Source organism: Erinaceus europaeus, chromosome 7, assembly GCF_950295315.1.
Source record: "Erinaceus europaeus chromosome 7, mEriEur2.1, whole genome shotgun sequence".
NCBI lineage: Eukaryota > Metazoa > Chordata > Mammalia > Eulipotyphla > Erinaceidae > Erinaceus > Erinaceus europaeus.
The window spans coordinates 33,456,348-33,468,563 of NC_080168.1; the positions used below are offsets into that span (position 1 = coordinate 33,456,348).

General features: G+C 43.4%; 1 pseudogene; it reads left to right on the forward strand.

Moving 5' to 3' along the window:
• Window positions 1-1,693: 1,693 nt before the first annotated feature.
• LOC103111248 (carnosine N-methyltransferase-like) lies at window positions 1,694-2,702 on the forward strand (annotated as a pseudogene).
• Window positions 2,703-12,216: the final 9,514 nt, after the last annotated feature.

Below are 12,216 nucleotides of genomic sequence, written 5' to 3' on the forward strand. Positions count from 1 at the left end.
GGATGACTCACCCCTAAGGTATTCTCCCTCCTCAGCTTCCCTTCACAGAAATGTCCATACAAAGGGCCAGAAGCCACCATGATAAGGGAACACATTAAACATTTCACCCCTGTGGTCCAGGAGTTGGTGCAGTGGATAAAGCATGAGACTCTCAAGCATGAGGACCTTAGTTCAATCCCTGGCATCGCATGTACCAGAGGGATATATAGTTGTTTCTCTCTCTCCTCCTATCCTTCTCATAAATAAATAAATATATTAAAAAATAAAAATATATATTTGATGATGGAGACTGTAAGTTATATACACACACACACACACACACACATTTGAAGCTGTGCTCCTAAAACCTTTTAATATTGTGAACCAATCTTGAGTCTTTTTTTTTCTCACCATTTTATTGGGGAGTTAATGGTTTACAGTACAACTGTTGTCGAGTACAATTTCTCATCTCTCTCTGATGGGTGTCTACAAAACACACTCACACTTCCAACTTAAGTCTTTCCCCACCATCCTGTACCAGGACTCTAACCCACCAAGCCTCCTCCTTCCCTAGAGTTCTTTGCAATGTTAAGTCAATTTTTTAAAAAAATCAAACCCCTGTATGGATTGACCTGTCAATGTCCACGTCCAATGGAGAAGTAATTACAGAAGCCAGACCTTCCACCTTCTGCACTCCAAAAAGAATTTTGGTCCAGGGGCTGGGTGGTGGCTCACCTGCTTGAGTGCACATGTTACAATGCCAAGGACCTGGGTTCGAGCTCCTAGTCCCCACCATCAGGGGGGAAACTTCACATGTGGTGAAGCAATGTTGGAGGTGTCTCTCTCTCTTTCTATCACATCCTTCCCTCTTAATTTCTGGCTATCTTTATCCAATAAAAAATAAAAATAATTTAAAAAAAAAGAGTGTTGGGGGGCAGGCAGTAGCACAGCAGGTTAAGGGCACATGTTGCAAAGCACAAGTACTAGCATAGAGATCCTGGTTCGAGCCCCCAGCTCCCCACCTGCAGGAGGGTCACTTCACAGACTGTGAAGCACGTCTGCAGGTGTCTGTCTTTCCCCCTCTGTCTTGCCCCTCCTCTCTCAATTCTCTCGCTATCCAATAACAACAGCAATGATAAACAAGGGCAACAAAAAGGGGGAAAAAATGACCTCCAGGAGCAGTGGATTCATACTGCAGGCACCAAGCCCCAGCAATAACCTTGGAGGAAAGGAAGAAAGAAAGAAAGAAAGAAAGAAAGGGAACAAAGGGAAAGAAAGAAAGAAAGAAAGAAAGAAAGAAAGAAAGGAAAAGAAAAAAAAGAAAGTTGTTCCATACTCCCAGAAGAATAAAGAATAGGAACGTTTCCAATGGAGGGGATTGGACACGGAACTCTGGTGGTGGGAACTACATGGAATTGTACCCCTGTTATCTTACAATCTTGTTAATCATTATTAAATCACTAAGAAATAATTTAAAATAAATCAAACCCCTAAACTGAAAGCATCTACGTGACTGCTGAGTTTAACTGTATACCTCGCTGAGCCTGAAGCAGATAAGCCTCCTCCTCCTAGCCACCAACTGAAACAGCCTAGGAATGACCACTGTCCAGTGTGATGAATAAAGGCTTTCCTAACATTATCTGTTATAAAAAGGGTCAGAGATACCTCCATATTCTGGCTTATAAAGGCCTCCAAAATAAGGTAAAGGTGCACCAGTATTCATGAGTGGGTGAACCGAACAGAAAGACGGTTTTGCTCTCTTCCAACTAATCAACAGAAACTATTTCCTCGGTTTTTTTGTCATTTGGACAAGATCCAGAAATGCATCGATCATAATCAAGAAATACTACTGACCATTGTGAATGATTGCATACATATGTTTGAAAATAAAGAATATGGAGACGGCGGAAATGGAAAGATTATGCCAGCAGCTATATTTGACATGGCTAAATTGAAATCCATATTGAAACAGTCTGTGAGAAACTGGAGTGAAATTGGGAAATCAGGAAGGGATGCCTGCTACCAGCCAATCATTAAAGAATTTTTTTAAAAAACTTTCCAAAAGAGAGACGGGATCCTTCTAGAGTAAATATGCTGGTGCTTGGTGCTGGATTAGGAAGATTGGGCTGGGAAATAGCTATGCTAGGTTATACTTGTCAAGGAAATAAAGTTCTTTTAGTGCTCTTTTCTTCCAACTTTGTACTCAACAGATGTTCTGAAATTAATAAACATCAGCTTTATATGTGGATTCATCAGTTCAGCAGTAACCAGAGGTCACCTGACCATATTTGGCCCATCTTCTTCCCTGATGTCAACGCTTACAGTCTTCCTCTGGGTTCTAATTTTTCTATGGCAGCAGGCTTTCAGGAAATATGCTCAGAATGCAGCATCTGGGGCTATATATATTGCTACCTGTTTCTTCATAGACACAGCTCACAGTGTAATTTTGTAAAATGTAATTTCAAAATTGACACACTGTGGAAAGTGTTCGAGCCAGGTGGAATTTGGATGAATCTAGGTCCTCTTCTGCACCACTATGAAACTTGGGCAAATTAACTTCCCATAGAACTGAGCTATGAAGATATAAAGAATGTTGGGCTACAGTATAGATTCCAGGTCGAGGTGGAAAAAGAATCCGTCATATCAACATATACTGTGCATAATCTCTGATGAAATACTACTATGACTGTGTCTTGTCTGCGGTCTGTAAACCACAAGAATAGCCTCAAGTGGCATTGCTAGGATAAAATTTTCGATAAGAGCAAATGCTGAAATAAACTCAGAATCAACTTATATGACAGGACACAATCTCAAATCAGGGGTGACTTCTTAATATGAGAGGTGGCTTAGTGGTTAGAGCACTGGACTTGTAAGCAGGGGTGCCTTCTTCCTTCTAAAAAATTCAGAAATAGCATCATATATTTACATCAGTAGACAATTGCTTTTTCAGAAATATTTTATCCCATGCGTATTTGTACTAGAGAAGTAAAAAATGGAGGAATTATTTCCACATATACATTTTTCTTGAACCTGGAGTTGTCTTTCAGCAGGAAAAAGTTTATCTCCAATGTCTTCATGAGATGTATTTCAAGTCTCCATGTTAATGACTAATATTACTGAAGTCTATAACAATACTCTTTTTTGTGTTGTATACATTTTGTTGCACAATATTTTTATAAGAGTCTAGCAATCCCTCAGGACTGGAACTTTTGTTCACTGTGGATCTTAGCAATCTGTATACATAGTATTATGTCCATTCATTATTTGGACTGTGTTTTTCCTACTTCAGCTTGACTTAGAGGAGTATCAAATGTCTTGTTTTCTATGAGATGCTAAATTTATTAAGAGCACATATCAAGTGCATTTCAAGTAAGTCTTGGCCACACTAAACTGAACATTTCTTACAAGTATACTCATCATGGATTGTTATTATTAAGCTGTACAAGTCCTCAACATTTTAAGTGAGGCACAGTCTTTATTAAAGGTCCTGCTAGAAAACTGGGGAAATAAGAATAAAATCTGCCCATTTGAAACTATAAATGAAGATATAGTTTGCCAGTGAGATTGTTTACAATAATGTGTTTGGATTAGTAGGACTACAAAAACAGGCACTTCTTCATTAAAGCAGCTATATCATGATATTAATGTGGGGGAATTTTGAATATTTGACATTCAGGGATAAATTACTGCCCATGGTCTGTGTCTTCATCTTTGTAAGCAGTAACCTTAATATAATTTAGATTGAAACCAATTTTGTTTCCCAGTAGCTGGAACTAAAACAGTATATGATGCTTTAAATTCTACCTCTAGGGGATCTGTACTGGAAGGAGTTTTATTGATTGATTGATTGATTGATTGATGCTTATCATCCTCTTTCTGGTAGCTTGGAAGAGTGGAGATGCCTAGTTTATTGCTTTACCTTTTCTTGGTGAAAAGGAAGTACTTTTGTTGGATATTTTCACAGATGATTGTTGTTGTATGCTTTACATTGGGTTGTTCTAGTTTTCCCCCCCAAGAGAATTGGATCAGTCCAGTTAGTTTCGCGGGCCCGCTTGGCCCCGCCCCTAGGAACCCCGCCAGAGTTTCAGGGTTCGAGGGTTCCTGAGTTCGAGAGTAAGAGAGAGTGCTTGCGCCGCCGCAAAGAGACAGCAGAGTTCTGTTTGGTGATTAGTTTGTCTTAGTTTATGAATCGTTGTTCCTGAATAAAGAAATACAGCTTCCCTGCCTAGCCGTTGTCTCTGCGTCTCTGTTACCCGCCCATGAAGCTAGCCCAGCTGGCTAGAGCCTCCGAAATTTTAACAACAAATGGCGCCCACGTGGACCTGACCTGCGCATCTCTCAGATAAGTAAAGACAACTTGGCTACCTATGCAGTATGGCCTTCTCTTCTGCTTGTGAAGAGATCTCCAAAGGCCTCTGCTCTTTCTTCACGAGACTGTTTTGCTGTTTCTGGAACATTTATGTCTGGACCACTCTGTGGTTTCCACTCGCTCGGCGAACTCAGAACAGCCAGCGGGAAGAGCCAGCGGGCAGGAGGCGAGGCGCAGAGCTGCTGTTTCCACCTGGTTAAACAGCCAGCCAGCCGGCTGCTCCCAGACAACCCCGCGCACCGCGCCTGCAGCCCCGCAGCCCGCAGGAGGCTGACGCCAGCCCACAGGAGCCCGATGCCACCACGCAGGAGCCTGATGCCAGCACGCAGGAGCCTGATGCCACCATGCAGGAGCCTGATGCCAGCATGCAGGAGCCCGATGCCAACACGCAGGAGCCCGATGCCAGCATGCAGGCCAACCCACAGGAGCCAGCTCTCCACCGCGTGGCACAGGGCACTGGACGCGTGATCCCTCCATGCTGCTCGGCCACTGCGAGCAGGGCAGCAGACATGGCAGGGTCATGGGGCAGGGCCACGGCGGCCTATCATGGCCGCCACCCCTGGGCACCTAGGCCCACGCCTTCTACAATGGTGGCCCGCCTGCCCTCTTGCTATAAATTCTGGAACGATCCTCCCGGACCCCCGGGCTCCCTGCCGAAACTGGGCACACGAGATCTCCAGCCGCCGGTCCAGTCTGAAGGCAGACAAGCTGGAGTACACAGAGATTTGTGCAGAGATCGCAACCTGCAATTCCTAGAAATGAAGCTGCGCAGGAAGCCACCTCTGGATGGTGAACCCCCCTCCAACAACTAAGACAGTACATATCTAAATTCGTGTTTGAAATGACATGTCTTCGTAACAAAGGTTTCTCTCCTTGTGTATTAATGACCATGTTTATGTGTATGTTTAAAGTTTGGTAAACAGTAACTTTAAGGCTAAATTCTTACTAGTCAAAGTTAAATGAAAAAGGTTTTCAACATAATTCTCATAAAGATAAAATTGACTTACATTTAAAGTCTGAGGTAAAAATTAGTTAACAATCAATATATTTTAACTAAGTTGGTCTAAACAAAAGGTTAAATAGACTTGTTGATATGTAAAACTCTCCATTACCTTCTCTATTAGAAATGGTAGATGGAACAATGGCTATGCTAATTATTCTTGTGCCTGAGGTTTCCTTTCCTGACTCCATCTTGAATGGGTGTAACAAAAGGTTAAAAAGACGTTGTTGATATGTAAAAGTCTCAAATTCCTTCTCTATTAGAAATAATGCTAATAACAAGTTTTGTTTCATAGTAAGTAAATTGCAGCCAGCTGCCTTTGGGACTCTAGGCCGTTCCCCGCCCCCATGCAAATGTCCGTCGAGACAAGTACGCCCCCCAGAGGCAAGAAATGTTTTTTTAAGCTGATAAAGTTTTGCCCGCAGAGGCAAAAAAGGCCCCCTCAGGCCTTCCCTTGGCAGCACACTGGTTCTTGTTACTTGCTTACATGTTTCTCCATGTTTGTGCCAGTTTCTTTTTTAAAAATGCCTGTATGATATATGTTTCTGTTCACCCCACACCCTTGATACTGTAGTCATTTAGTTAAAAAGAAAAGGGGGAATTGTTGTATGCTTTACATTGGGTTGTTCTAGTTCTCCCCCCCCCCAAGAGAATTGGATCAGTCCAGTTAATTTCGTGGGCCCGCTTGGCCCCGCCCCTAGGAACCCCACCAGAGTTTCAGGGTTCCTGAGTTCCGGAGTTGCAGAGTTGCAGAGTTGGAGAGAGTGCTTGCGCTGCCGCAAAGAGACAGCAGAGTTCTGTTTGGTGATTAGTTTATCTTAGTTTATGAATCGTTGTTCCTGAATAAAGAAATACAGCTTCCCTGCCCAGCCGTTGTCTCCGCGTCTCTGTTACCCGCCCGTGAAGCTAGCCCGGCCAGCTTGAGCCTCCGAATTTTAACAACAGATTGTGATGGTATTAAATTATGAATTAGACATAAGGAGCTGGTAACATAAAAATCCTACTTTAATAGTAAAACTTGTTAATTCTTCAGACTGTTGTCAGCAGTTGGGTAAGTGCCTATGTAATTCAGCATCTACTAGTAGGACCCTTTCTGCACATTCAAAAGAAAGCTCTTGGGGCCTTTATGAAGTAAGATCTCCATGAAGTTAATTTAACTATCCAAATTAATAAGAATTAAACCCTGGAGTCTTACAGCCAGGGTTTGCTTTTGGTTTTGGTTTGGTTCTTTTGTACTTTTTGAGTCCTTCGGTAGTTGCCAGGTGTTCATTTAGTAGGAATTCTCATGACTTACTCCATAAATGAACTTGAGATTTGTTGGGACTATGTGTAAGCCTGATAGAGCTTAGGGAGAACCACCCCCGTCCTTGGATGGAGGTCTGAGAAGATAACCTCTTGGTAAGTCTCTCTCAACCGAGGTGAGCATAAGGGGGGAAACTCAGACTTACTTCTTTCCTTCTTGACTCTTAGGCCCACAGAAACCCCAATACTTCCCTCCATTAACTGCAGGCCACATGGCCGCAGATTCACTTATTCAAAGTCACCTTCTGATCACAGAAGAACACACTTTATCACACACCTCACACCCCAGACAAGAGGAATTCCAAACTATATATGGCCTTTTGATATCCATCTTCTCTCTGTCTCACCCTACGGGTTTAACCCCTATGTTTCTCTCAAATACCTCTGGATAATTAAGTTGCTTGCGTCATGGAGAATAACTGTCTTGTATCTCATCAATTCCTGTCATACCAGCCCTCTACCGTAGGGGCATGCCGACCGTTAAGAAACCTGTAATTTCTGACATATTTCAGTAATAATTCCCTTCGTTTGTTTTTCTATTTAACTTATGTCCACCTTGCTAATAAATGAGTTCTGAGTCTGAACACGCTGGAGAGCTCCCTGGTGTCTTTTACTTCGTGTCACCCCTGTCGTGAGCAAGAAAGAACCAGTCTGGTACCTTTCCCCTGGAGACCACCCGCCAGAGAGACCCGGACAGAGATTAATTGTAAGGTGGGAAAATACTGTTTTGTAGGAAGTTTAAAAGGAACCTAAATATGTGTGTGTGTGTGTGTGTGTGTGTATCCATTTAAAGAAAAGGAATGCAGACTATTTTTAATTAATTTAGAAATATTTTTTATTCACTAATATTCACTTTTTTACAACTTGTATCAAAACAAATAATCTGTTTTTTTTTTTTAATTATAGAAGCATTACTGGTTTCCAACTATGACACCATCCCCCCAGATAATAGTTTAGGTCACCTGCATGTTAGATGTCAGGCTCAGGAAAAACTTGTTGGGTCATGGGCCCCTTGGAATATATTTAAAATAGACCTGTCAGCTTTTTCCAAAATGGAGACCCTAAATCTCCATCCGCAATATTCTTGCCTTTAGGTTCATGATTAATCAAAAATTTATTCTGCTTTCCATCTTAATTATTTTTCAGCCACCAGGTTCCAGATGCTACCATGATACCAACCAGACTTCCCAGGGCAGACACCCCACCAATGTGTTCTGGAGCCCTACTTCCCCAGAGCCCTGACCCACTAGTGAAAGAGAGAGTATGCATCAACCTGTCAACACCCATGTTCATCAGGGAAGCCATTACAGAAGCCAGACCTTCAACCTTCTGCACCACATAATGACCCTGGGTCCATACTCCCAGAGGGTTAAAGAATAAGAAAGCTATCAGGGGAGGGGAGGGTATACGGAGTTCTGGTGGCAGGAATTGTATGGAAGTATACCCCTCTTATCCTATGGTCTTGTCAGTGTTTCCATTTTATAAATAAAATCTAAAAAAAAAAAAAATTCAGGGCCATAAAAAAAAAGCTGGAGTCAGGCAGTAGCACATTGGGTTAAGCACACATGGCACAAAGTACAAGGACAGGCATAAGAATCCTGGTTCAAGCCCCTGGCTCCCCACCTGCAGGGAGTCCCTTCACAGGAGGTGAAGCAGGTCTGCTGGTGTCTATCTTTCTCTCCCCCTCTCTGTCTCCCTCTCCCCTCTCCATTTCTCTCTGTCCTATCCAACAACAATGACATCAATAACAACAACAATAATAGAAAAAAAAATAAGGACAACAACAGGGAAAATAAATAAATTTAAAAAAGAAGCATAAATGGACTGACAGCAATGGTTTGGCTTCACTACTTGAGATGCTTGATAGCCAGTTTTATTCTTTAATGTTGATTTTGTTAAGTTACAGCTTACATTTCAGTTAATTTTGAAATCAACTATTTCATTTATTTTATTTTATCTCATCATTAATACAATCTTTTAAATGTAAAAAGATTTATATCATTTTTCTATTGCAGCTTTTGCTGTTAACATATTCTAAATGTGAAAAGTGTGGTTATCAATCACTAGTAAGAGTATCACTGGATTTCATTTTGTGGCTTCTTTAGTTGTTGGGTAGTTGCCATCTCCCCCTGGCTTCTGCTTAACCATATGCCTATATAGGGATTTTACTGATCCAAAGCTTTGGTCTATTTACATAAATCACTTTTACATAAAGCACTCCAGGGCATTGGTGGTTCTATGATTCTCTCCTGCTCCACCCCCTCCTTGTCACACACTGATCCCTTCTTTGTCACACTCTGATTTTCACCAGTCACTTTTCTCTCCACCCTCTCTATATCACATCCTGTTTCCACCCTACTTGGAGAGTATAAAAACAGCTGCTCTTCTGATTAAAGACACTTGGAAATTGCTTTCCGGCTCCGAGAGTTCCAGAGTGTATCTCCTGCGAAGTTGGTGCAGCACGAGTTCCTGATCCCTCTCCCACACAGCAGCCTAGATCAGCTCCAGTTGAGTTCTCTCCAACCCAGAGAGCACTAGCTCGGGAAGAAGTACCCTCAGGCTATCCCGGCATCTGGCGCCCGGAACAGGGACCTGTAAGCAGCAGATTTACAAGAAGACATCTTAGATAAGTACACACCTTTTGGGTATCTGCAATATTGTGTTAAGGCACTGTGATTTTTTTTCTTTCTTATTGTTTTCCGGAGATCTTTCCACCATGGAAAATCTTTTCCAAATCCTGCATTCTTTTTCCAGTATACAATTTTTATATATCTGGGACATTTTTCTCGGGGCTTCACCTTATATCCTGTTGATCATCATAGCAGCTTTTAAGGGATATATAGGTCAACCTCTCAAAAGGCTTAAGGACCTAGAGGCTGAGGTCAAAGAGATAAAGGAAGTAATCATAGAACTTAACCAGCACCTTAAAAACAAGAAGAAGCAAAGGCCTGTCGTGATCTTGACCCACCCTAATTCCTCTGCATCTTGCCCTGAGGCCCCTATTTTGGCATCTTGCCCTGAGGCCCCTATTTTGGCAGACACGTGTCCGAATTCTCCTTTGGACTCCACAGCCACTTCTTCGGCCACCCCCATTTTGGCAGAAACGTGTCCGGAACCTCCTGCTGCCTCCATGGCTGCTTCTTCACCCCACCCTGTTTTGATAGACACATGTCCGAATTCTCCTGTAGCCTCCAAAACCACTTCTTCTTCTTCGGCCACTTGTCCAGAAGCTTCCACTTCGATGACTCCTCCTACCGCTACACACTTATCAGAGCAAGTCCACACATTTCCGGTCAATGTTGCCCCCAATAGACAAAAACCTCAGGCCTGGTATCCATATTCCGCCACAGACCTGAAGGAACTACGCCAGGCTATCAAAGATGACGGTGTTCATGCCCCATGGACCAGGTCCATTTTACAAGGCCTGCTTCAGAACCTTAATACCCCTCAAGATTGGATAGATGTGACTCGTGCTACGCTCCCAGGCCCCCTCTTCCTGCAATGGGAGGCATTCTTTCGTGACGAATGTTTACAACAATCGCGGAAAAATATTCAAAATCAGCCAGAGGGTAATTTTGATGCATTGTTTGGAACAGGCCAATTAGAAACAGGGATTCAACAGGCGGAAGCCAAGTTTCCAGCGGGGTATTTTGATCAAGTACGCCTGTGTGCATTAAAAGCATGGGAGCGATTAACACCACCCATGGGAGCAGCCTCAGCCCCCATTCTCTCCCTGCAACAAGAACCTGATGAATCCCTCGCTAAATTCATTGCCAGGGTCCAGTCGAGTTTGGAAAGGAAGATTTATAATCCTGACGCTCGTTTTCTCCTTCTGCGATCCATAGTCTGGGATGGAATGCTTCCGCATTTTCGACAGGCCTGTATCACTCTTAAAAACGAACACCCAGATACATGGATTCTAGCTACACAGGATCTCAGATAAAGCTCTTTTCAAGGACCTATGTTACAGGCCTATGCAGCTACCTTACATAAGCAAAAAGGAGCTTGCTTTCAGTGCGGTCGCCAAGGGCATTGGCGTAACCAATGTCCAGAAAATAGACCGCGACCCCGCCTCCAGTCAGGGCGACCCCACCTCCAGTCAGGGCGACCCCACCTCCAATCAGGGCAACCCCGCCTCCAGACAGGGAATCAGAGACCACGAATGCCTTGTCCCAGATGCCAGAAAGGATTTCACTGGAGGAGAGATTGTTGGTCAAGGTTCCATAGGAACAGCACGCCTCTGCCAAATGTAAACAGGGATTTAAACTAGGTATGGGGCTTCCCTTAGCCCCGCCCCCAAGAGGGAAGGAAGCAGGTCGCCCGCTTGGTGCTGTGCCCTTCTTCCACAAACAGAAGCCCAGCTTGGGACCCAATCCATCGCTACACCCACCACGCCAAGTAACAATTAACAGAGGGTGAGCAGAAGGAGGAACCCGCGGTATGTGGGAACTTCCAGCATAGAAATAACCGGCTGGAGCAAGAGAACAGCTCGAATTCAGAGCCTGAGATTTTATGGACCACCCCTGTTTTAGAAAGGGGTCACCCAACTATGACAGTAAAGATTGGTAATATTCCTTTTAAATGTTTGATTGACACGGGAGCAGATAAGACAATATTAAGACAAGCAGAGGTTCCCCAGAGTTGGGAACTCCTCCCAGGACCACGCTTACATGGTGTTGGAGGATTGACTCAGGCATTCCGCACACGAGATTCCCTTGTGTGGGAAGATCCAGAAGGGACTACCGGATGCTTTCAGCCTTTAATAGCTGATATAAGCACCAATTTATTGGGAAGAGACTTGCTAGAATCTTTAGATGTAGTGATATCCTCAGACACCTCTGCAGGACACCACACTCACTCCTGTGAGACTGCTAGACCCAACCAGCACCCCCAATACTAACTGCCACTGTTCGTAACAGAACTCCCCGCTTAGATTGGCTCTCTAATGAGCCTGTCTGGGTGGAACAGTGGCCTTTGCCTAGGGAGAAGCTAGAAATTTTTAAAAAACTCGTCCAAGAGCAGTTATCTTTGGGACACATTCGTCATTCTCGGAGCCCATGGAATACTCCAGTCTTTGTAATTAAAAAGAGCTCAGGAAAATGGCGCCTCCTCCAAGATCTTCGTGCAGTTAATAAAACCATGCAGGTTTGGGGCTCCCCCCAAAGGGGTTTGCCTCTTGCTTCCGCAATTCCCACAGGAATTCCAATCATAGCTATTGATATACAGGATTGTTTTTTCTCTATTCCCTTACACCCACAAGATTGTAAACGTTTTGCTTTCTCTGTTCCTTCTATTAATAATGCCAGCCCTGCCGATAGATTTGAATGGGTGGTACTGCCCCAGGGCATGGCTAATAGTCCTACTATTTGTCAAGAGGTTGTTAAATCTGCCCTTTTCTCATATATTCATAAGGGCCTTAAGGTTTTTCATTATATGGATGACGTGTTAATATGGGGAGAATTAGATACAGATCTCTCTGCCCTACGTGATTTTCTAATCCCTGCCTTAAAGAGAAGTGGACTTAATGTAGCTCCTGAGAAGATACAGCTAATCCCTCCAATATCTT